The sequence below is a fragment of the Harpia harpyja genome, chromosome 18 (genome assembly GCF_026419915.1).
Source record: "Harpia harpyja isolate bHarHar1 chromosome 18, bHarHar1 primary haplotype, whole genome shotgun sequence".
NCBI classification, from domain to species: Eukaryota; Metazoa; Chordata; class Aves; order Accipitriformes; family Accipitridae; genus Harpia; species Harpia harpyja.
In genome coordinates this window covers 22,613,083-22,638,328 of record NC_068957.1, presented here as the reverse complement: position 1 = coordinate 22,638,328, position 25,246 = coordinate 22,613,083, and positions in this window count along the sequence as shown.

Sequence of the window (25,246 nt, the reverse complement as noted above, 5' to 3'; positions counted from 1 at the left end):
TTACCAACTTATCTTCTAATTAAAACAAGACAGTATCTTGATCGACAATTAATCACAGGCAGAAACATCAATATAAGAGGGTCATTATGTGATTGGATTTGTAACCTTCATAATTTTTCATTTCTTCTTTATCTTCTCTATAATAAAAGTCATCTAATAGATTATACAATTTGACAAATATATTAAAATATTTTTACCCTTTCCATGTTAACTATATTTGTCCTACGTCTGTAATACTGGAAATGTCTACAAAGCTCTACAGGTAAGAAAATTACTTACTTACCAAGTTCATTCTTAAAAGGACATCCCAGGTCAAAAGACTGGGTGTCTTTGCATGCTTCCCATGCTGTAGACTCTTCTCAAAGGAAACTAAACTGGAAGATGCACTTCTACTACTAACTACAGTATTCAGACTGGACTAGAGACAGACCAAAGTAAAGTCGCCTGAAACATATATAAGAAGACTCACACTGCCTGTTTTTCTCTACAGATCAGCTGCTGACATAAAAGTTCAATCTGCTAATATCTTAGCTGAAGATGCTGTAGAATACCTTTCATAAAGTTCAACTATAACTTAAGGTAGCTTTCTTCTCACTCTGTTTCTACTAGAAGACTACTCTGTCAGTCAGCCAAACTGCATTTGTTAGTGGCCAGTTTACAGCCAATTGTTCTTAACCTAACATTTATACTTCATAAATCTCTTTCTTCCATTTCTACTAATTATCTTTATTGTATTAGGACAGATATTAGGACGGAATGATTTTTTGTCCGAACAGCTTTTTCACATTTTGTTTTTTTGTTCCATGTGACAAGCAGTTTGTATTGTGTTTTAGGAACCATGATTTTTCACCAAATGTATTTCTAGACATAGTAGAGCACTTGTTCCTACGGCTATACATATTCATCTTAGAATTAGGACAAAATATTTTAAATTCAGTGAAGAGGCTGACAATTTTCTTGGAGCATTCTGCTTTAATCCTATTTGCACTTTCATAACAAGCCAGTTCCTGCTGAACAACGAGATGAGAATGGTACAGGGTCTCCTAAGGGGCTCTTTCTGTATCCATTCACAGAAAAACTCACTCATGGGAAAGGCAAAACATTATAATGGATTTAAAATGCTCAAAATAGGAAAGCAACAAATGTGTGTGTAATGCTTAATGAAATAGTATACCTTATGAAAATTTCAGAAAGGGAAGTAATTTGTCCTCTTTCCTGCCTGAACTGTATTGGAGGTGAATCCCAGGAGTAGTGAAAATTCTTGTAGTATTTCTTAACATGCTGGGGAAAAGGGAGGAGGAACCTGGAGTTTGGAAGATGCAAATATGAGAGCAAGGAAGATATTTTCTGACTGGGAATTCTCTTGCCATTGAGAGAAGGTCTATCCTCTTTTATGGATAGATGCATCTTAATACAAGTACCCCCAAAACCCTCAGTAAATTTAAATCAATTACTTTTTTATTAATAAAGATTTTAGTTAGTACTGATTAATTTAGAAATTACTAGATAGTTCGCAAAAATAAAAATATCCTCACCTATTTCTAAGTGGAAGTACTGTTTGGATTGTTAAAGGAAGGATCATGAAATTAATTAGAGGCCTTTTCTCTAGATAAGTGCATGCGCCTCATTAACATTAATGAGAAACAGCCTTTCATAGTGATGGGAGAATAAATATACCCCATATGCAATTAGAGATACATGGCTCAGAGGAAAAAACAAAAACAAAAACAAAAAACCAGAAGCTTGTCGCCTCAGTTAGGGTCAGTGATAGTTACAAGAAATAGGAGAGAGAATTTACTTCCCAGAAAAATGTAGAGCTGGTAAAACTGCTGTCCAAACACACAGGTACAGGTCCTTGCTATTTCATTTATATTTTGCAGTAACAATGAGTTGAGGCCTGCAGGCTTTAAAACATATAATAAAGAAGCTGAAATTTGGAAGTCGCATTGCTTTCTAGTGGGGAGTCTGACACAGAAGGCCACGAAGAAGCAAGATCAGAAGGTTGAGGATGAAGCCATACTAATAGTGCGCTAAAAGCTAGAGGCAGACTATTTCCACTTGAATTTTGAGTCAGAAAAGTCCTGTTGCTATCATTTCTGTGATTACCCATGTTTTTCTCTAGCAATTTAAAGCTAACATGATCGACTGATGACTAGGTATTTTTCCTTCATTTCATTTGGTTCCATTGCTGTCCATTGCGTTTTATCTCTCTCCTTCCCTTGTCATCCACTGCTTTTTTTCTTGTGTTTGGAATTATTCTCTACAGAGCATTTCCCTAGATATTAATCCAGTCAGTGCTTCTCAAACACATATCTACAATCTTAAAAACAGAAAAGCATGTATGCTACAGTGGAAAAGTTGATCATAGTTACCTGCATTAATTCAGATAAGTAATATTTTGTCAGCAACTGTGCATTTGAACTTGCTTTCAGCTAGCTAGAATTTAAGACTAGAGATTCAAGAGGGACTTAGACAACCAACAGAGGCTGTGGCTCCTGAAACTGAAAATGTACGGTTCAGGCTGCTTCTGGAAAAATATCAAAATGAACATACTGGGAAAAATACTTATCTTCATTGACTGATTTTCCTAACCATCAAATGTTGCCACACTACTGACTCTCGGACTATTACCAGTGATGAACACCACCAAACAACAGCTCTGACCTTCAGTGTATGGCAAATGCATGCTGTATTGCACTATGACTCTCTTCTCACGTTTTTCAAAAGAAAAAGAAGAAACCATATGTAAAAGGAAAAGCAAAGAGCTATGTCATTGTCACAACCGCTTTTAATAGTTTGGAAGAATAATGTAAAGTTCAGGAACTATCACAATGGAGGAGAAAATGGAGGCTGAGAGGAAATCCACTTCCAGAAATGATAGCAAGGCTGCACGTGGCACTAAGGAAGGAGTATGGCCCCTGTTTTGTAGAAGTACTTCAGTGCATGCCAAATTTCAAAGTCTTTCTTTGATATTACTGCAGTGATTATCATAACCTGCATCCCTATCATAAGTTCCATATGTGACATTTCTTAATTTGCATAAATTTACATTGAGGTTTCAGCTCATGTGTTTCCTCACAATTGGTTCAGTGTGGATCACTGAGATGCAGTGTTACAGAAGCTGTTTTACATGTAATAACTTTCATATTTATCTATATTTCGTTCACATCAAATACTTTGTTTCTTTAGCACATGGGAACTATCAGGCTTTTGGTCTTGCCACTGAACTTTCATTAGATGCCTAAAGAAAAGTTCAAGCAGTATAAATGGCGTTGCATTTAATTTTACACCATCTTTGTTCACTACTGTTACTTGTTAGTAAAATAAACATGTTTCACAGTTCTAGAACTGAAGAAGTTGCTCAGATTTTAAACACATGAGCAGAGAAAACAATAATAAAGACCTTTAACCACTAGTGATATGAGTTAAGCTTATTCATTTTTATTTACAATATTTTCCCTATTTTATTCATATATCTTAGAAAAAAGTATTAATTGGAACCCGAGGTATTCATATTCATTAAAAGCAGTTAATACTATGTATATATATGAATATGTATATATATTGTAATCGTATCTTGACTACAAATCTCCACCTGTGTGTGAAATACTACCTTCTTCCATGCTGGCTGCTCTGTGCTACTTCCCTGAGCTGACTGCCCCAGGATGAGTGCAGTAATTCTGTGTACTGCAAGGTTTGGAATGGCAACAGGTAAAATGGCATATTGGCAATAGCCACTTCATTGTATTTCACATTGGTAATAGATAAACAGACAGTGCTAAGTCATACTGTGACCTAATCGAAAATTACATTTGAATTTATATGTGTAGAACGGTATACTCAAAAAAGAATCATTGTTTCCCCTTAATTTGTTGCCTGTGTAAATACGGTGACTTCCTGCACCCCATTTTTCCTAGCCATCTCATTTTCTTAGCAAGAAACCAAGGAAAAGTTGCATTCCTTTAGCTCTTCTTACCTTTGCCTGGGTATAGAAAGACACAAAAGATATGTGCATCTCTACCAGAATTTGCAGTTAGAGAAGAGAAGAGAAGAGAAGAGAAGAGAAGAGAAGAGAAGAGAAGAGAAGAGAAGAGAAGAGAAATCCATGCCTCCAACCTGTCAGATGTACTATAGGTTTCACATTCACTAAAACAGTCATTATAGATTTAAAAAAAAAAAAAAAAAAAGTTGCCTTTTCCAAAAGAAATATCACTTTAGAAAACACTCCTTTAAAATACAGATATGTATACATTGAGCAAATTATATACTATCAGCTTTTCTTGATTAAATATTCTTTCAAAGGAAAGACTGTATGTAAAACAATTCATATTATCAGATACAATATGTAACATTTTATCAAAAAAAGCTAGACCTCCAGGAGTAAACTTCCTAGACTAACCATGGAAATTACACCAGACTTCTTTTGGAATTTGATTAGGTGAAAAGATAAATCATAATCAGTGCTTGTTATCACTGTAGTCTATTTTTATTAACAATAACCTTCCCAACATGAGCAGTAAGCCAGAAATCTGAATTTAAATTCAGTTATTTTTAATCTAATGAAAATACTGTCTTTTAAAGCATCATGACTCAACATGGCAGTTTTTCTATTTCTTTTTGGTTTAGACTGAACTCTTTACTTCTCAGATTCTTATAACAATGCTTTAATCTGCAAAGTACTCCAGATGATGATGATCATCTGTACAAGATTTATTATTGCTTTTCAACAAATAAAACCAATGAACTGGATTTTTGAATCCAGATGTTTCGTGTTACTCATAAAACACAAAGGCCACAGTACTTGTTATATCCCAATTATTCAAATTCAGTGTAGTCATTTTGTTGCCTATTACATGTTACAACAACCAACCAAGATTTGTTTTAGACCAATTTCCTCTTTATACAATACTACTACTACTACTACTACTGCTAATGAATGAATAATAATGAATAAAATAACAAAAACTCCAACTCATTCAGCTGTTAAAATGAACCAGATTTGGAACACTGGAATTTGCTGCAAGTTTGTCCTTTCTACAAATACAGAATTGAAAACTATTAAAAAAAGAAAAATCATACCTATGAAATTATAAAGAATTACCGAGCTAATGTAAGTTTAATTAAGCATACACTCCTGACACAAAATTTTAATGGTCTACATTGTTTATTCCAGTGTAGAGAGACTTTGTTTTAATAAATTGACAGAGATTTCTCTTGTCATGAGTTCTGCTAGTCCTTAATTGGAAATCATTTATTATACTTACCAGAAGTTGCAGTTATCAAGGGGAGAACCACCAAATAGCTCGCTAATCATAATAATTAAGTAAACACTGGAGCACAGGGTTGTGGGATATGTTTTGGGGGTTTTTTTAAGTGCCATTTTTACATGAATTTCTTTCTTTAAAATAAAAGCTTCTGGAATTGGTTTAAAATAAGCAATGACAAAATAAAATATTGGGACAAAGATTCTGCTCTATTACCCTTTTGAGTATATGTCTCCACAGCTGATTTCACAAAAAGAAAGTAAAGTGGTTTAGGCAAGAGAAGCCAAATACCAGATGAATTTTCAGATCTGTATTTATGTAAATAGATAATTCAAGACAATATTCCAAAGACAATACTCCACACCTCTGAGTATTCCTGTTGCCCTGCTCTGCCAGCATTTTCTTCCAGTTCTACCACCTCAAGACACAGGTGGTACTAGAACTTTGTGTAGTCTTAAGGATATCAGCAAACCAGAATTCCTATGAGGACACAAGATCTTTGGTTACACTCTCAATTTCTGTTGGACAGGTTTTTGTAGTTTGTTTTTCTGACTGCTATTCAGATTTGAGCTTTTGTTCTTATTATCATAACCCTAAGACTGCTCTCTACACTAAGAAGTTCATAAATATTTTCCTCTGTGCATCCTTTTGCATTTACCTACACCACGTTCCTCTGCCATTGCTTTTTCTTTGTCACTGGGAAACTTGTAAAGTCCTTCTGCAGTTCCTCCCAGCCAGCCCTTGACAATGCTGCGCTGTGAAAGAGCATGGAAAAGCTCTTGGTTGCATCAGGCTGTCACAAGCATGTTTGCCTGTGGACGCTATTGTAGAGGTGAATTTGAATTAGATTCTCTATCTGTTTGGAAGAGCATTCCCTGTCTTCTTTTGTAAGCCAGGCTGTCCAGCTAGTGCTTCAGGCACATAGATATTAGATAATGTTGCTTAATTTTTTTTTTGTATGCTGTTGCTAATTACATAATCTGTTTAGTCATGACTTTATGAGATTTAGAGATTTTATTACTGAGTTACATTAAGGTCATGTATGTTGCTAATCAGAAAACAGCATAAAACTAAATTAAGAAAAATAGGAAAGAATTGATCTAGAATTTTAATGTAGCTTTTTAAAATCTTTATCCACTTTAAATAAAGCTCTTAAGAGATTGAGGATATCCTCCACTAATAATGAATATAGACACTAGAACAATACAAAGAACAAAAAGTGCACTATTAATTCCCGTGTGCAGTATCTGCAGCATCAGCTATGACAGCTGCCACGTAATATTAAATAGCCATGTTTAAACATCCAAATACAATACTTTTTCCTCATAATCAAGCAAGCTATACGGGGAAAAAAAACCAACACACAACTATCAGCCTTACAGAAAAAAAAAAATCTAGTATTTCATATTATTGGACACCTATGTAGTGGCAAATATTATCATGAAAACACCACCGGTGGACAAAATGTAAGGATTAAGTATTCATGGAAACAAAGAAAATACTAGGAAGAAATGTGGCTTGCCAAAGTCAAATGGATCAAGTGTTCTGAATTAGCACATGTCAGTTAAAGGAATGCGCTTAGTTAACTCTTCCTGTACTGATCATCCTGGTAACAGGTGTCTGCTCCCAAACAGTTGGTTCTGTTTGTTCAAAATAAATGGTCTGGAAACACCTGGAGTCCTGTATCACTTCATACCAGAATGAAGAATCTACTTTGTTTTTAATTGTTGATCAGGTATGCAACCTAAATAAACAAGCTGAATTTGCTGGCAGTGATACAGCTTTAATTAGTATTTTAGATACTACTAAAGCAGCATGTATTTCACTTTTTTAAATTACAAATGAAAAATTCAAGTTTTAATTAGAAGTGAAAGAAGAAATGGAAAAAGTAACTTTAAAATTGATATTAAGGTTGCCTGTACTTTGCATATTTAAAGCCCACAGCTTGGTAGGCAGGAAACATAACTGATACAGACAGACATCTTGAGAACAAACCTTCGACAGACGTACAAGACACAAAAGAAACAGATAATAATAATAACACGTGCCTGGTAGTTCCTACCATGGTCATCATGCTGCCGCCTCGCACCCCCTCCCCAATTAAATTACCAATGTTCAAACTATAAACACAAGAGGAAAAAAAGAGACATTTTCAGTTATGAAACAAATTAAGGAAGCAGAAGAGATCAAGAGAGAAGGAAAAAGACCAGACGTACAATTACTGGGTCTTGCTTACACACCCAGGCCGTTGCCCATATTCTCCCTACAAGCAAGCCCTTAAAAAGAAAAAACAAAGTCTGTGCTCTCTTGTTTCCTTAGATGGAATGAGTACAAAGATGAGCGTATTGTTTCTACTTTACTTCATATATTTTACTGAGGAAATAAAATGTCAGATTCAAATTTAAAATCTGTAAGCAAATGCATTGGATTGCTCAGAAGATGTACAAAGTTTACAAATGTCTTTTTTTCATTTTTGCTTGGCTGTGTCTGTGTTTAATCAGACTAGATACAGAACAGCAAATCTATTGGTGCTGAGGGCTTGATGTCCACGCTACACATAATTTGGGGGTTTTATTCTGGCATACTTCTGGCACTGTTCTAATTTAGACAGACATGTTATTTCCATTCTATTGCAATATTCTATTCATCCTGTTGACTGAACGTTGGAGTACATCAGGTATGTCCCTGGATTGTATCTTTACTTTCATGGTAAAGAACCCAGTTAAGCACAGGAAGCGGGGATGATTGAGAAATTCAGTGCCAAAACACATTTCTAATCCAGACTAAAGGGCACATATAGGGACTATAATGGTTAATAAGTAGTGTGGAGCAGTAAATGTGGATGTGTGTAAGGAAATGGAGAAAAGCACCCATGGATTTTACTTTGTGGATTTTTAATTACTTTGGACTAGCTCTAGTCCAGCTCCCATTAGTGGCTGGAGCACACTACCAGATCCTTGGACATTTTTTCCAGTCTAGTTTCAGGCAAGAGAAATTTAGTTTTTTTTTTCCTGAGACTGCTCCATGATGGATGTCAAAGCATTGTATGTGGGAACACTCTGAAAGATTGCTTCAAAAGGGCAATCCTACTCTGAACTAAAATACTAGGCTGATGTGGCCTCATATCATCTGTACTTGTAGCATCTGGCAGCAGCAATCAAACTGTAGTTTCAATTTATTAAAATTTTACAATTTGCATAAAAGAAAGAGCTGTAATAATTATGACAACCTTCATAAAGGTCTTAAACAATGATAAACCCCCTGAATTTTATAAAACGCTAAACCTTCTTTAGGTAATACCTTTCTCAATCCCTTAAAAGGTTTGATTTGAGGATATCCTTCTGATACTGGAGGTACATACAGAAGTAATCTTTGTTTTTCATGTCACTTTGAAACTTCAGTTCTCCTCTTGTGATTTTTTTGTTTGTTGTTGTTTTGTTTTGTTTGGGGTTTATTTGTTTGTTTTTTTCCCCCAAAAGCACAAAATAAAAGTGACTGTAGCCATGCAGTCTTTTCAGAGTGATACATTAAAAAATAAACCCAGAAGCTCCTTTTTGCTCATTGTAAGGTGAAAGCAATTTGGATCATATACATATACACTAATAACATACCTATAGTCCAGTATTTCTGCTCCAGACTATTTTGCTGGTCATTAGGATTTCAATTTATTTGATATCCTAACATAACACACTAGTTTTGTTTCACATGGAAAATTCCGCTGAGGAAAAGCAATGACAAAAATCACCAGATGCACTATTTGGGTAGTCAGTGCTATTTTTATCTTTAAAGCAACAGGTTTTGGTAACTTATTCAAATAATTTTAGTGGCTATTTCCAACTTCAAAGGAAGGATAGTTCTAATCGTGAGTGCACGTCTCCAGTTTAACCTATGAATGTGAACTCTCCGTGGCCCTGCCCAGCCCTCAGAGGGTGAACAGCAAGTTCCCATTCAACTCTGTGCAAAGAGATCAACCAGCACTCAGCTTACGTTAAGATGGAAACCAGCACCCAAAAGAGATCCACTATTCAAGGCACAACTCTTAAATCTGCCCCATTTATAAACGTGTCTTACTGCATAACTGTCTCTTAGTTTTCAAAATATGAAATGATCAGTTTGATAAATACTGCAGAACGGAAGCTCAGCCTTGTCATGAAAAATAGTTGAACTTGTATATCCAATACAAAACAATTTTCTTCATTGTTCACACTCAGCCCATGCCACAAAACATAGATCACTTAACCAAGCCATAAGTTATTTGAAATTCCAGAATACAATTCCAGCTGGCGAGAACTATAGCTAACATACTTCTTGCATTCACCTCTATGGTAATTATATGAAATTCAGTAGATTTTTAAATTAGCAGTACTCCATTTAATACATTTGCCACATGTATTTTTCTTGTTTATGAATGTAAGTGCACGGACTCAGTATCTTGGCAATGCTTTCAAAGAAATCTCCAGAAAAACATTAACTGCTGAGATTTAATAGAGAACATGATTTACATTAAGTCCTTTTGATAATTGCTTTGTCTGAATTAAAAGCTCAATTTCCTGTCTTTGAGAATTACTGGAGTGTTTTATATTGTATCGTTACACTATTTTTTTTGTTGAAATAAGAAAAGATGACTGGACTACACCTTTGTTTCTTGTGTATGCTTTATTATGTTATGATTGTAGTCCATTTTTAATTTAAATTTAGAATATATTGTATTTTTCTCTTAATACATTTTTTTCAAGATTATAGCCAAAGTTATGCATTTTAGCATGAAGTACTTGTCTTGCATGTACCGACTGGATCCAGCATACTGGGGTTAAAGCATGGGTCTGAGAAGATGGGGTCAGATATAAGAAAAAGAGCTGGAAACCAAGGTATATTAATGAATTACTTTAGGTAAATTAACATAAAGCTGTTGAATGGAAAAGACAGGAAAGCAGAAGTGATACTCAGTCTGCCTCTTCTGTTCATTTATTTGCTTTTCATTCTTACCTGTCTTAAGTATCTTTTAGTAACAGACATCTCTTTGTAGTTTTAATTAGTAGTTTCTATGGCAAGATATGGTAAAGGGCAAATTTTCTGCCTTTCCTTGTGAACACAGAAAGTAATAGAAATACACTATTTTTGTCTGTAAAAATCTCAGTCTTTGAGCTCTTTCTGTGAGAAAGTGTAACTAAACAGGTAAACTCCAACCAAGTTTCCCAAATGTGGGATGCTTAAATTTAGCAGAGGAGGCACACAAAGAACTAGCATCTTCTCAAGAACTTAAAACAAAAAGTTGGTAATTTGGTTTATTTGCATGGGAGTGTGAGAGACATAAGAACTTAATCTTTGCTTTAAGGGAAAACATTCAACAAACCACTACCTGTGGAGCTGCTGGGCCCTTTGTAGATTGGGTCAAGCTAACCTTGAAATACTGATTAGATAAAATGAATAATGTATTTGCTCCTGTAATCCTAGTTTTTCATACTTTAATGTAGGAAAGGCCATCTTCAGTGTTTTTATAGACTCACCAAGAACACGTATTAGCACAGCAGTATGTCTGGTTGCAGCAGAAATACAATTATGTAAATTAGATATGTGTTCCCTGAAGACTGCTAATAGAATGATTGACCTATATACTGTTTAATTTGTTCTCATGCTTTCTCTTTATTGTCTTCCAGCTGCACCAGAAATTAAAACTTGTTAAACTGCATCGCTCCCCAATTATATATCAAAGGTGCTTGTGTCACTTTGTGTCAAAAGCAATTAATAGTTTGCGTGCTCCTTATCACCAGCAATACAATGAAGTTTGGTTGGGGTTTTTTTTTTTGGTTTTGGGGTTTTTTTTGTTTTTGTTTTGCTTTAAAAACAAACAACCATTGCCTCGATAGACCTGTACATTAAATACCTTGGAAAAGATCTCAATTTATAGTTGCTGCTGCTGCTGTTAATAACAACCCTAATAAAATTGTTTTTAGAAATATGCCAGGGAACAGGTAATAAGTTAAAAAGAGGAATTTTTCTTAAAAAAAAAAAAGTAGGAAAGTTGTTTGCAACCATTTCACAAACCCAGCTGGAAGCTGGACAGTCATTTTTATTTAAGAGCCAAATTCCAATAAACATTCTCTGTTAATGCATTGGGGGTACTATAACATTATTTATTCAGTATATTGTCCTGAATCAAAGTCCAAGGAGGGCAAGAAAAAATTGTCAGTAGGTGTCAGGGGGCCATTGATTAAGCCTGCACTATTTGTGAACAAGTCTTACTTTGCTGTACCATAGCAATTTGTTAAAACCAAGTTTTTGTGGTTGATCCCAATAAACATTTGCAGCCATGTAAAATGTAAAGTGCTAAACGAAGTAATAGTAAATTAAAACCACATTTCCTAGCCAGAAAACAGATTTGTCTTTAAAACAGGTCAAATCATCTCTTCAGTAGTGTGGGTGTGCATATCCAGGGAAGAGGTGAGTTTCTTTGGGGATGCGTTGGTATAGGTTTCCAATGGAGTTTCTGTCAGTCTTAAGTGAGAGGGCAAAGCTCCTTCTAAAGGACAGAATGTTTTTTAGTTTGTCTTGGAAAAGTACAACAAAACCCATTTCTACAAAGCCAGCAGTACTATGAAGATTGTACTATTAAGCGCAATCGGTATCTGACAGCTTTTTGATGTGCTTTGCACCACCTCCCAGAAGACTGGGGACAGAGAAGGATTACTTACTGAAATAAACTCAGTGCTAAGCACGTGCTAGATAAGGTTGTGATTAATCAGACACGTTTATGCTGCTTGCAACCATAGACTCACAACAGAGAAAGCAGAAATGCTATGCAAAGGAATTGCAATTTTTCTGTTAACTTTGCTTAGCATTAAATAACAAATTCTGGTTAAAAATTAACAGAATGACTTGGCTGTACAAAGTTGATAAGGTATATGACAATGTAAGGAGAGAAAAAGCATATTTCTTTTACTTTATCATTTCCCATGTCCAGCAGCAATATTTAGGACCACATGCCTCTCTCGAGTGCTCTCAAACCACATTCAGCCCTTCAGAATCCTAAATAAGGCTTCAGAAAGTTGCGTGAATTACACCTATCTTTTGAGGTTGAACAGGTCAAGAAACCAAAGCAGCCAAGTGGGTGCAAAATTCTTTTGTAGTCTGGGGAGATACAACAAAGGGTACCCAATTAGTTTTCAAATGGTGTTTGCACTTTGACATTTTAAATCTGCTGTCACAGAAATTGGTGCCTAAAATCGATTGTCAGTTTCTGGACCACACTTTGTGGGATTATTTGCTGAAAGTATTTTTTAACCAGCTTTATTTTTGTGTGTTTGTTTACAGTAAATTTGCTTTTCTTAAGCTGTAAATATTTGATGGGGAACAAAGCAAAAAGTGAAAAGGACATACAGATGCTTATACTAAGCTGTGACATTCAGCATACTTCAGAAGGTGAAGAAACATGGCACTGAAGCCTGACAGCAGTGCAAATTGGTACGCTACAATGGGAATATTCAAGTTAGATAATTACAAAAGTTTTCCAAGGACATCTAAGTATTGGGTTTTTTTCCAAGCTATATTTTTTAATGCAACTCTGAGAGTCTTTTCTCTGCATCAGGCAATATAACAAACACAGGAGAGCCTCTGGAGCCTACAGGGAAACTCAATGTGCATGTAATAAGAAATGGGAGTGTTTCACCTTGATTGAGCTATGTTTTGCTGTAGATAGTCTTTGAGTATGACAAGTTTCTCCCCAATTGCAAGTGCTTTGATTCATGTTTCAAAGCTGTTGTGCCAGGTGAGCTTTGTGATCTCTCACTGAAGTTTATTGAGAGTCTTAGCTGAGGTCTTTTATTTATTTAAATCACATTTATGTTTAGAAGCAAAGATAGTAAAGAAGGCTTACACAGTCAGGACAGCGCTGGTGCAGAAAGGATAACACATTTCATGATCTCAGAAGAGTAGAATCAGAACCAGGTTCTCAACAAAATACTTTTTTGGGGGGTGCTTTTTATTGTTTCCGTGTTCATATTTGGACTAAACTTGTGCTCTATTATACACCTGTGACACTGATTGATATATCTTAGTAAATATGAGTAATATGGGGTTAGGCTCATGACCTGGCACATCTTGCTTTTCATTCTGGTATTTGTTTACAGTTTAAAAACTGAACATTAGGCTGAACACCAAGACTGAACCTCTCTATTTCTATGAAAGAAAATACTTTTTACTTTGCAGATTAAATCATCTGCTTGGATTCAGTCACAATTGTATACTTCCAGGAAAACAGAAATACAATCAGGGAGAAAATACTAAGGTTCCCCCCCCCCCCCGGTATCTAAGGGAAAATTAGGTATTATCCAGCTTCCTGTAATTTATTTTCCATAAGGTAAATAGAAAGTGTCTCCAGTTTCTTTCAGATGCAAAGATAGTCATTCCTTCAACTAAAATTTTACACTTAAATGCAGAAATTTAAAGTTTTGGTTCAAACTGTAGATGGTATATAACCAAGACTTACTTGTTAGATAAGGTCTCTTCCTATTCAGCCTGTACTCTGTGATCGGTCTCAATTATTTAACAGATTGTGAAGATTCAATGGACATTGATTTATTTTGTAAATATTTCCTAACACCCGCATTTCCTACTGGCCATTCTGTATGTTGCATATTCAGGAAAAAAAATTAAGTAATTTCAAAAGTGAATCACATTTGATACTACGAGAGAAACTTGAGAGTCTGAAAACTATAATGTCACAACTATAAGGTAAATAAAACTTGATACATTAAGCAAACTGTTTTATATGTCTTCAGTATGTGTAGCAGAGACTCTGTTGTGAAGCAGTATTTTCCATCCATTTGAAATTCTAGTTTCTCTATTCTATCTGGTTATACTCTTTGTGTACTTACTAGAACAAAACAATGAACAGTTCAAACATAGGACATAGTTGATAGAGAGGTGTATTTCCTCTTATTCTGAACTATTTAATGAAATGGAGCAGGTCTACAAAAAAAGTAAAAGTATGCAAAATAGGTAAAGGAGATTTAACTTCAGAGGTCAGTGACAGGTATCCACATGGCTATCTTAAACTATGAACTTCAGGTACTTCACAAAGAACCCAGTGTCCTAACCTTGCAGCTTTGTCAGCAGAGATGAGGTCCTCTGCTGGCACCTATGTTCATGGCACCTACTTCAGTTTACACTCTAGAAGAGGCTACTGCTTTCTCTCGCCTGAATCCCCCCACTGAACTATGACATTTAATTCTCTCTCATGCGTATTGAAAAACATTCTTGATACAAACTCCTAGCTTAGACTAAAAAGTATTTGTATTGGGAGAGAAGCATTTCAGATATTGAAATTGTAAATAAACAGGGGGAAATGTCAGATGTATCTGAAAGAAAAATCATTTGACAAGATAGATTCATTAACTCTTCATTCTTCTTCAATAAAATGATTTTCTGTTTCGTTTTTCAGGCATTCACACCTCTCAATCTGGCAAAGATGTAGTTTTCAAACATTAGCACTTATTAAGGTCTTCCCCACTGCAAGAAAACAGCCCTGACAGAAATACAGCTGTTAACACATAAGCTGTGTCTCAGGCATCCTGAGACACCTGGCAGAAAAAATGTGTTCATATCAATATGCTTTGAATAGGTCAATGACATGTTACCAACATGCTGACAGAAGCAAATACTACAGGCATTTCTGCAAATAGTGATCTATGTGGAGATTTGTAACAGAAATCTCAGAGCTGGTGTGAATGAAGTACGAGTGGAAATTGGTATTTAAGCACCAGAAGAAAACAGCAGGACAAGAAGTTATAGGAACAGCTAGTAATAATAATGAAGGACACTGCTCTTAGGACACCACTTCCATGACACCGTTCTCAGAAATAACATTGAAGATGTTTCTTTGTCATGGCCTCCATTCTGACAATACCACCAAAATGGAAGGCGCAGGAGGATATCAAAAAGGCTCCTCAACAGGAAATCAGGTGATAGATGTATCATTCAAATACCTATTCAAACAAGGGAAAAACAGGCAGTGTGTAGCAGCCTGCCCTAAGATTCGTGGAAGGTGAGGTAAGTAAGCTTCAGAGGCAAAGGACCACCCATCACAACTGATGACTCCAATGGGATATAAATGATCTGTCCAGACATTAGTTTGCTGTTGCCAGTGAAGAGGAACCGAAAAGACACACACAGGCAGAGCTTGCCAGCTGGTATCCCTTGTCCACTGTGTTGTGAACAAATTATCCTTGCTAGACTAATATGCATACACCACCCTGGCGTTTGTGCATTCAAACATGTAAGTATGGAGGGGATAAAATCAACTTGCCTGAAGATTTTATGTAATAAGATCACCTTCCCCTTTCATAACATCTTGCATTGAATTTATTACAGTAATTTCCCTGTAGAGAAGTTCAAAATGTGGTGGGATTTTTCTGTATTTTCTCACTTCCTAAGCACATCATAGCAATTGAGAGTTATTAGTAGCAATACCTGCAAAAAGTAAAATTTAGGCCAAATAGTTAAGTTTATTAACTGCGATGTCATATAGTGTAACTACACAATTATGCAAATTGTCAATGTGTAATTCAGGCCATACTCTTTGTTACAGTATAAGTCTTGGTAAGAAAAAGAATCAATCCCACATGATTTATGCAATTCATACTTAAAGTTTTGAATATTCATAATATTCCCCACAATCTGCAGGCAAAATATATCCATAATAATTCACAAATAATTTAAAATAATTAGTACGTTGGAGGATTTTCATTCTGTGATCAATAATTGAAGAGTTAAAGGGGTAAAATCTGTCAAATGAATTATTCATGGTAAAAGTCTCGCCCAGTGCAAGCACAAACTTCAAAGAACACAGTCACGTTCTGTGCCTTCAGAAAACTAACAGTGGATTAACAGCAACAGTGTTTCAGATCCCACAAGAAAGAACTCATATTTAGTATGTTGTGGGAATCATACGGGAAGTAATATATAGTTCAGCATAAGCCATACAAGCCAGGGTTAAATTGACAATAGCAACTTTATCAATAAACCTGATTTTGATATCTTCAGTGCTAACATTCTACATTTCCGCTAATATAGTCAAATCAGACTCAAATCTAATAATCCCACTTAACAGCAGGCATGAATAATGCGACACAAACACTCAACACTCAAACACACAACATACAAACTGTTCACAAGATACTGACCAGCTTCTGATGCTCACTTCTAAAAGGGAAAAAAAAACCCAAACAAAAAAACTAAACCACCCCCCCCCCCCCCCCCCCCGCATTTTTTAGTTCTTTGGCAAGCAGTATAAAGTGTGATGGTTTCAGACAACAGAACTAAAGCTATTTTCAGTAACGGACAACCTCTTTCTTTTTTCAAAGGATCTTTTTGGTATAGAGATGTAGCAGAGTTTTTGAATCATTGTTTTTAAATCAATGAAGTGTTTTATGATTTTTTTTTTCTTTTTCTTCTTTTCCTCTTCCCAGTGCTATTAAGGATCATCATCTACTGATTAGATAAAGAGTACAGAAGTCTGGAATCCTATGCTGGGGACTCCAGCTTTTTTTTAAACTGATCTTAACAAGAGTTGCAAATATCACCATTTATCAGCTTAAAATTACATTTCAAAATAATATTTTTAATAGAAAAAATAACTTGTCAATGAAGATTAATAGAATACCATTAGAAGACATGGATTTTCTAGCTTTATTAAATCAGTCTCCTAGGAGCAAATTGTGTTAGAAGATGATCATCTCACTGAATATTCCTGTGCATGTGTTGAAATTTTTTTTTTTTTTATTAGCTCGATCTATTAAGGCTACAGTAATATGCAAGAATTACTATCCTGATTTCCTATCACAAGTGGTACAGAGCACTCAAGCACTACTCTTTAATGAGTGCTTTGCTAAGAAATATCTTATTCAAGGTTTAGAGAAGAGGAAAGATTATTACAATTTCTAAGTTACTAAACTCATTTTAGAAAAGAAACAACACAGAACAGGAAGCAGAACTGAAAAATATGGAAGGCCTGTATGGTACAGAACAAGCTACAAATAAAACTCTACACCTCTGAAAGCAGAGAAGTTTCCCCTCACCTGACTCCATCTCATCACTCTGATGAGTAGGAGACAGAAGAAAATGATGGATCTTCTCTCATCCTTACTATTTTCTATTTCATTGTCTGGAACTAAAAGATGAAAATCTCATGTGATGAGATTTTAATATTATGAAATATGAAAGACAGTTAAGATAGGAATCCTGATCTTCTGAGTACCTGAAAACAGTAAAGTACAGCACTATTCTCCAAAGCTTACTGTAATCTAAGATTTTAAAATGCTTGTATATAATTTGCACCTATATTTCTGTTTTGAGGCCAATAAGGCTTACTCTTAGTTTAATAAATTCACTTACAGGGTAAAAGGAAGGACTAGCAACAGAAATTTTAAAGGAGTATTGGGAATAGCTGCTTACAACAATATAGCTAATACAAAAACACTGTGAGGTGCTGAAATGCTGACTATTTTCTCAGGGCTTAACCAATACTTAAGAGTTGGCATCTGTGACAAATTGGTTCTGGATTATTAGTCAGACTTCAGGCTATCATTGAAGCATCAATCTCTCATTCCATGGCATCTGCTCATTCACTAACCTGTGTAGCTTTGTGTCAGATAGTCAATTTTTGTCCAAGGATTTGATAGATGTTAATGTGATTGTTTCAGCTACCATCCTTTTGTTCTAGTGATGATGGTTCAAGCTTTACTTACTAAATCTTTTAAGTCTGAAGCTTGATTGGATAATAAGACAGAATTTTTGAATTCATCTTCCCCTCTCTTCTGCCAAAGAACAGAATTCCCTGCTTAAGATATATTTAGTTACTTTGGTTTTTTGTCCCTGAATTGTAACTTTTCCCTATGCCAAGCTGGAACATTCTAGTGTTGACAGATGTTGCTCCAGGCTACAGAAGGAAAGCATCTCAATTCCATAACAGTAATACAGTGTCTGTATCATGATCAGAAGTAGGCTTTACTAATCTCTTAAAATTAGTGAAAAAAAAAGATTTATCTTTATCTTAATATTTATAGAATGGTAGGTTCTAAACACCCAGTCTTAATCAGAGCAGGTTGGGAAAAGAGGTATGCAAAGCACCTCTGTCAAGCAACATACAGTCGAGGGGTGTGGGGTGGGGAGTGGAGATGGGGAGGAGAAGGGGCAGGAATAAAGATACAGAAAATCTCAAAGAAAAACTCACTTCGGAAGGCAATTCTTGACAGATTGATAGCTCTGTGAAATGAGTATGGTGGATGGTCAGGCCGTGTTCTTACACCCTTCCCTTTGGTAAAGGCTGAAAGGACTATTGAATGCTAATTGCACCCTTCATCTGATCCAGTATAACCACACTTACATCCTCTCTCCATGCTTTTGAAAAACTCTTTTTCCATTAGCTAATTATGGATTAGTTAATAAATTTAATTCCCTGTATTTGGTACCCGATGGTTGGATTGATTGTTTGATTCTTATGCAACTGAAAGTGGATGCTAACCTGACTTGCTTACCGTAAAGCTCTGGATAAAACATTTAGCAAGTATTTAACCAGAGCTATTCTTTACTTAAGTAGGCAGTATGAGCAAATGTTCTTAGTGTTCCTGTTAAAGTATCTGATGTAACTGAATAACCATTATAAAACCCACAGATACCATGGCTGAACAAACTCTAATAATTTCCATAATGACATTTGTTCATTTGGGTCTATAAAATTCAGCACCCCTAAAATTAAGACACCTGAGCCAACCTAAAAGAAAAAGAACCCCCAAACCCTTCTGTATGGCAGTTGTAACTAAGCGCTTGCTAACAAATAGCCACAAGGACAGCTGTATGGCAAACCTTCTGTAGTATGAACTCCAAGAAATTTTCCATGCTAATAATCATAGAATCATAGAACCATTTAGGTTGGAAAAGACCTTTAAGATCATTGAGTCCAACCATCAACCATGCCCCCTAAACCATGTCCTGAAGTACCTTGTCTACACTCTTTTTGAATACCTCCAGGGATGGTGACTCAACCACTTCCCTGGGCAGCCTGTTCCAATACCTGACAACCCTTTCAGTAAAGATTTTTTTTTTCCTTGGGGTCAAAGCTATTTTCACTCTAAAAGATGATGGTATCCAAGGATAGAAAAGTTGAATGGTACTGTCATCGACTCCTTGCCAGCCCTGGTTGCTAGCTTCCCCAATCTGTTGTCCTATAGACATAGACAGTGTTTTATAATCACAGTCCTATAGTGTAATAATGTAACACAAAAACCTGTGAAAATTTGGATATTTGTTTTCAGTGTATGTGTATTGTATCATTAATCTCAAAATCCCCACCAAAAGCAACTCTTAAAGGAGACATTTTTCCTACACCTTATAGCTGTGTAAAGGCCCAAAAGATTGTTCCTGGAAATCTTTAAATAGCACCAAACTCTACAGTCTTTGCATTCACCTATTTTGTTTAAGAAAGCAGAGACACCACTATTCCCTGAAGCATCAGGCTGCTTTTAGCTTTCCTTTGCCTTTCTCAAAACTCTGCCCCCACCAAGAAAAAGAAACCCAAACAACAAAAAAACCAAAAGACAACACCCCCACCCCCTTTAATTTCCCAGTGGTATCTTACATGTTGATTTTTTTTGGTGTCATAGTTTGGTGCCATGGGATTTTTTAGGGTGGCTGGCGTGAAATACCCTGCAGACTACTACAGTACATAGGAGTTAGTTGTCCCTCCAACACAAGATGATCAGAAGTGTTCAAGAAAAAGTACCTTTGGGTACATGATATAATTCCTGACTCAGCCCAGTTTCTCCTCCCAGAATTAGAAAAGAAAGATATTGTTTTATTGACTTTAATATTAAAGTTTTTCTTCTGACAACAGATGCATAACCATTTCAAACTTTTGTTTGTAGAAAACTGCTCCCACACCATTTTCTTCTTCCTGAGAAGAAATTGGGAAGCTTTACATGCCCAGTTAAGCTACCAGAGCCACTGCCCAATTCTGCACTGAGCAGAGACTCCTGAAATGCAGAGACACAGGGATAGCATCTCCTATGCACAGTGTTATCAAAGAGGTACCAGCTCAAGGTAGAACCCTAATGTACTGGGATTAAGGATGAGGTGAGCTGGAAGCAGCAAAAAATATGGATTTACTATCATTCACTGGAAGCCAAGTGTCAGAACCTTACTTCATTTAGGCCATTAGCAAATAAATTAAAATAACATCAGAAACTCTGGATTCATGTTAAAACTTCTTGTCACAGTGTAGGAATTAGTACAAATGTCAATCAGCCCTTAATTTGTCTTTTATCTCAAGAATAGTGCAGAGATTCACAAATCATTTATTGTCAAACAGTTGAAAATGACTGACCCTGAGATGAGTCCAGGCATTAAAAAACCAAAGCAAAACCCTAACCCCCACACCCATGCTTAATAACTAGTTAAAAGCTATATGTAACTCCTATATTAAAAGATCAAAGTGAAGGCAACTGATCTCAGAAGCTGAAAGTAAGACCATCTATGTGAAATTTAATCAACAGTTGTAACTATTGCATGTGTGTTTGGTGATGAAGTGTAAGGCTTATGGATCCCACTTTAATGTCTTCTGGTCTGAAACGGGCCTGTGATCCAGGACACTGCCTGCTGACAATGCTTCTGGATTTAGATTTATTTTATTAAATATTATGTTATCTTAACTTGGACAATTATAGTAAGAGGGATAATAGAAATTTTAGAAAAGTTTTATTTAAAATGGGACAGATTTTACATGCTTTTACTTGGATTACTCTAACCATAACATAATTTTTCTTTTTAAACCATAATCTTATATTTCCCATTCTTTTCCATTATCACCCAGTGAAGTAATTTCTGGTTTTAACTATAAATACCAGTTGACAGCTATTTGATTGAATGACTAACAAAGCATTGATGCCAATTGATATTACTATCAACAATTTGCATTACCATATCAGATAAATTATATATTAATATAAGGTTGTTTAATCATACCTCATCCCCTTTTAAAAACACAGACTCTAAACCAATCTTTTTTTTAAATCAGTATTGTAAATAATAACTGATTTTAATGATCATAGTCAGCATTGTGAAATCAAAGCCAGAAATACATAGTGGAAAAAGAAACCTCACCTAAAACAACGATTAGGTTTGAACAGTTAGATAAAGTATGTGTCTGATGGAATTCTTTTCTAAAACCTTAGTATTGATCTTACATTTTTAAGGAGATGAGACATATTGCATATAAAATGATGTTCACTGTGAAACTATAACATATGGAAATTTTTTTTAAATTTTCAAAATATCTCAACCAGGGTTATGTGCCTCCTGCGGAAGTGTGTGGTGCAAAACTGTAGTTCCATAATAAAACTAATATCTGTTTGGTGCTATGGTTTCTCTAATTAGTATTGCTGCTATTACATATCTGTCAAACATAGGATGGACCAACAAAACCTAATTAGCTGTTTAAACTCATTTATGTGCCACATTTAATCTTGTGCTTGTCACATTTAAATTTGTTTAAACCTTAATAATATTCAAGATCATGCACTTGTATTAAAGGCAACATGTGTTTGAGCCATAATGAATTGCTGATATTAAAATATTCATTATGGCTCAGACAACTTTTTTCTCTTTATTTATCTAGGTGAGTCATTTATCTTTCCTATAAGATTTATGAGGTGGTTTTACTCAAACCAATGAAAACCAAAATCTAATAATTTGTTTTGCATTTCTTCCGTTGTTAATTCAGCTATATTCCTGATCACTAAGCCTCTATAATTTTAATATAGAACATGAATCCAGCTGAAAACAAGTGCTTAACTTAATACAAATATTTAATTTGTATTTCACATAAAGCATATATACCGGATTTATTGCATTCAAAGATTCTAAAATATCTTACTGGAGTTTCTTAAATTCTTTATAAATGTTTTGCTGAGGATCTGTAAGAGATATGGAGCTACTTTAGCTGTCAATATCAAGATGTAATAATTTCCTGTAATAAAAAGATGTTAAGAAATGCCATCATTTAACCTATGCATCTCTGAGTTCACATTCTGAAAAGCAGCAGCATATGTTCACTATTCTGAGATGTCCTACTGGTCCATCTTAGGCATTGGTAATTTAATAAATACATGTTATTAGGAAGTAATAGAAAGTTATACCAAAAATAGAGCAGTGGTTACTATATGAGTATAATACTTGCATTAAAGTTTTATACATAAAGAGGATGTAGGACTTCCTATAGGAGGGCAATTAAGCAATTGATTTTTAAGGCTCCTTAATGCTTTCGTCAAACAAAGCCAGTTACAGAAAACAGGTATCAAGGCCCTTCACAGAACTTTATGTAGGAAACTAATAACAAGCTATGACAGACATATCTAACTCAAGAATTAGCTACTGGATCTTCAGAGGCTTAGACCAGATCCCGAGAATAATTTCTGCACGTAACAACATTGATACATCCAAATGCTTTTGAGGAGCTAAACCTTAGGCTAGACTCACAAAGACAAGGTTTGGGCACACTGACAAATGCCAAACTTCACTTCATGATGCCCCATTGCAAAAGGTGTTTACGTGAAATGCAATCACACTCCTAAGACTTGTCCTAGTAAGAAACAGCAGTGACAGGAGGCAATTGTTTTGTGCAAAACCTTGATGAATCCAAAAATCAAAGACTTCAAACCCTATCTCCTGACTTTTAGAAGCATTTCCTTGCTACTGCCTACAGTCTGGGCAGGATCATTCAGCAGGGCTGTTGTATTTATCACTATGTAGTCAAAAATGCCAAAAAAAAAAAAAGAATCTAAGTCAATGATTAAATATCTCATCTGGAAAGAGAAGGAAATCTTCTCTTTCCAATCCCATCTTGTAAGGACTGCTATAGTATTTTAAAATTAAAATATTCAGTAGTTAAAATACAATATTCTCATAAAGTATTTAAAAAAAAAGACACTAACTTTACATAGTGGCTGTGATCTATACAGCTTGGATAAGCCTATACTGCCTCAATGTCCAGAATCAAAATATAGCCAAAATATTTTTCTTATATTAATTTGAAAGGGAAAAAAATAATCCTTATCTTGGAAAGAGTAACAGTTTTCAAGTGCAATAGTTTTAATATGGACACCATAATAACCTTGTACACTAGTGCTAATAACAGGAAATAGTGCTAATATACTGTAAAAAGGCTATTTCCTGTTTTCCTAGACAGCTCCTAAATAAATATACAGCTGCAAGAATTTCAAGCTCCAAACAATAAATACCATTAACACCTTGTGGGGAGCTGTGCAAACAGAAATAAATTCTAGGTAAATACTTTTGTTTATCTACTAGCCTTACACACCTTTTGTCATCTGTCACACAAAACCATTAAAAGACATAAGTGGCTATCTAAAAGGGGATCTTTTTCTCCTTTTCTGATTAGGTAATATTATTGTACATGATCCTGGATGAGGATACCTACAGGAAGGAAGTCAATATTTTTGTCCTACACAGGGGCATGTATATAAATATTTGAGTACCTGCATTGACAAGAGATGGTGAGAAAGTAGTAGTATTACACTAATCAAAATCAGCTGGTAGACATTTTTGCCTTAATGAAATTACTTCATGTATCCTACTTCAAGATCTTTAAGGTAGGAAAAATAATATGAAATTCAAAGATAGGCAAGGAGTATCTACTCCCAGGAAATGAGAGATACATGCAACAAGATTTCCCCTGATAAGCTAAGAATATGTATGCAAAATGAAAAATCAGAGAATATATCCATCTTGGCATGCTATTATTAATGATTTGGTTTTATTGATAGCAAGACCAGCTTTTTTCATGTTTAATAAACCTTTTTAAATAAGAAAGCTAAGGCAACAGTTGAAATATGTTTTTTTCCTCTTCAGTTCTCTCTGACCTGAATGGGAATTTGCCACACAAAGTGTCACCATGAATCCTCTAAAATCCTAGACTAAGTTTTCCTGATACATCTAATATTGTGAATTTGAACAACAGAAGTCTACACGCAGTGTTATTGACATTCATGTTATGACAAAAGCCTAATTTTTGCTTTAGACACTACTAAACTGTCAGGGAGGAAGATACTTACTTCCATGTCTGTGTTAACTACTTTGTTTGTTTTTTTCCTCTCTTTTTCATTATCTGCCCTGATTAAAGAGGTCGATTCTTATTCTATGTTTGGTGTACAGAGAATAAATTCATAATTGACCTTGTCAATACAATTCTTTGTAAGTGGCAAGTTGCAAGTCCTTTTGCACTGCTTTGTTGTCCAGACTAAGGTAGCCCGATTTATTCAGATTATCACATTTTCTAAGCTGTTACCCCTCTGGCAGCTATCACTCTCCATCAGAGTCATAGGCCTAAACCAGCACCTTATTATTTCTATATCTTTAGACAAATGTCTTGTTGATACGGTTGCAAACAAGATTCATTCCTTGCAACAGACACCCAGTGTTGATTCATTCAACTTTATAGTCCTGTAATCAGCAGGAAACAGCTATCAGGTAGTTTTATTTTAAACGGGATTGACTAGCTCAGCTCATGCCTTTCTTCACTGAATATAACGAAAACCTGAGGTGAGTAGCTTTCCTACATTTGTGCCCCATTTAAATGCTTAGAGGTAGATAAGATGAAGGCTTTAAGTACTGTTTTAAATACAGTCTATACTAAATATATTGAGACACTTCTCCAGTTTGCTTTTAAGATTGCTATGTAGACAATTTGAAAGTCTGATTAAAATACAAAAATAAAGTAATTGGAAAGTTTATATTATGTCACATGCTGTCAAGTCTCCTCCTTTTAGTAGGGAACAGGCTATGTAACAATTGTAACATAACATTTTTCATAAATATTTTCCTGAGCTTAAGTCCATTCAAACATCTGTCTTCTGCCAGTTAAACTATAAAACGTGTATACTTAGTGTAAAAAGCCATAATTCTGATATATTTAG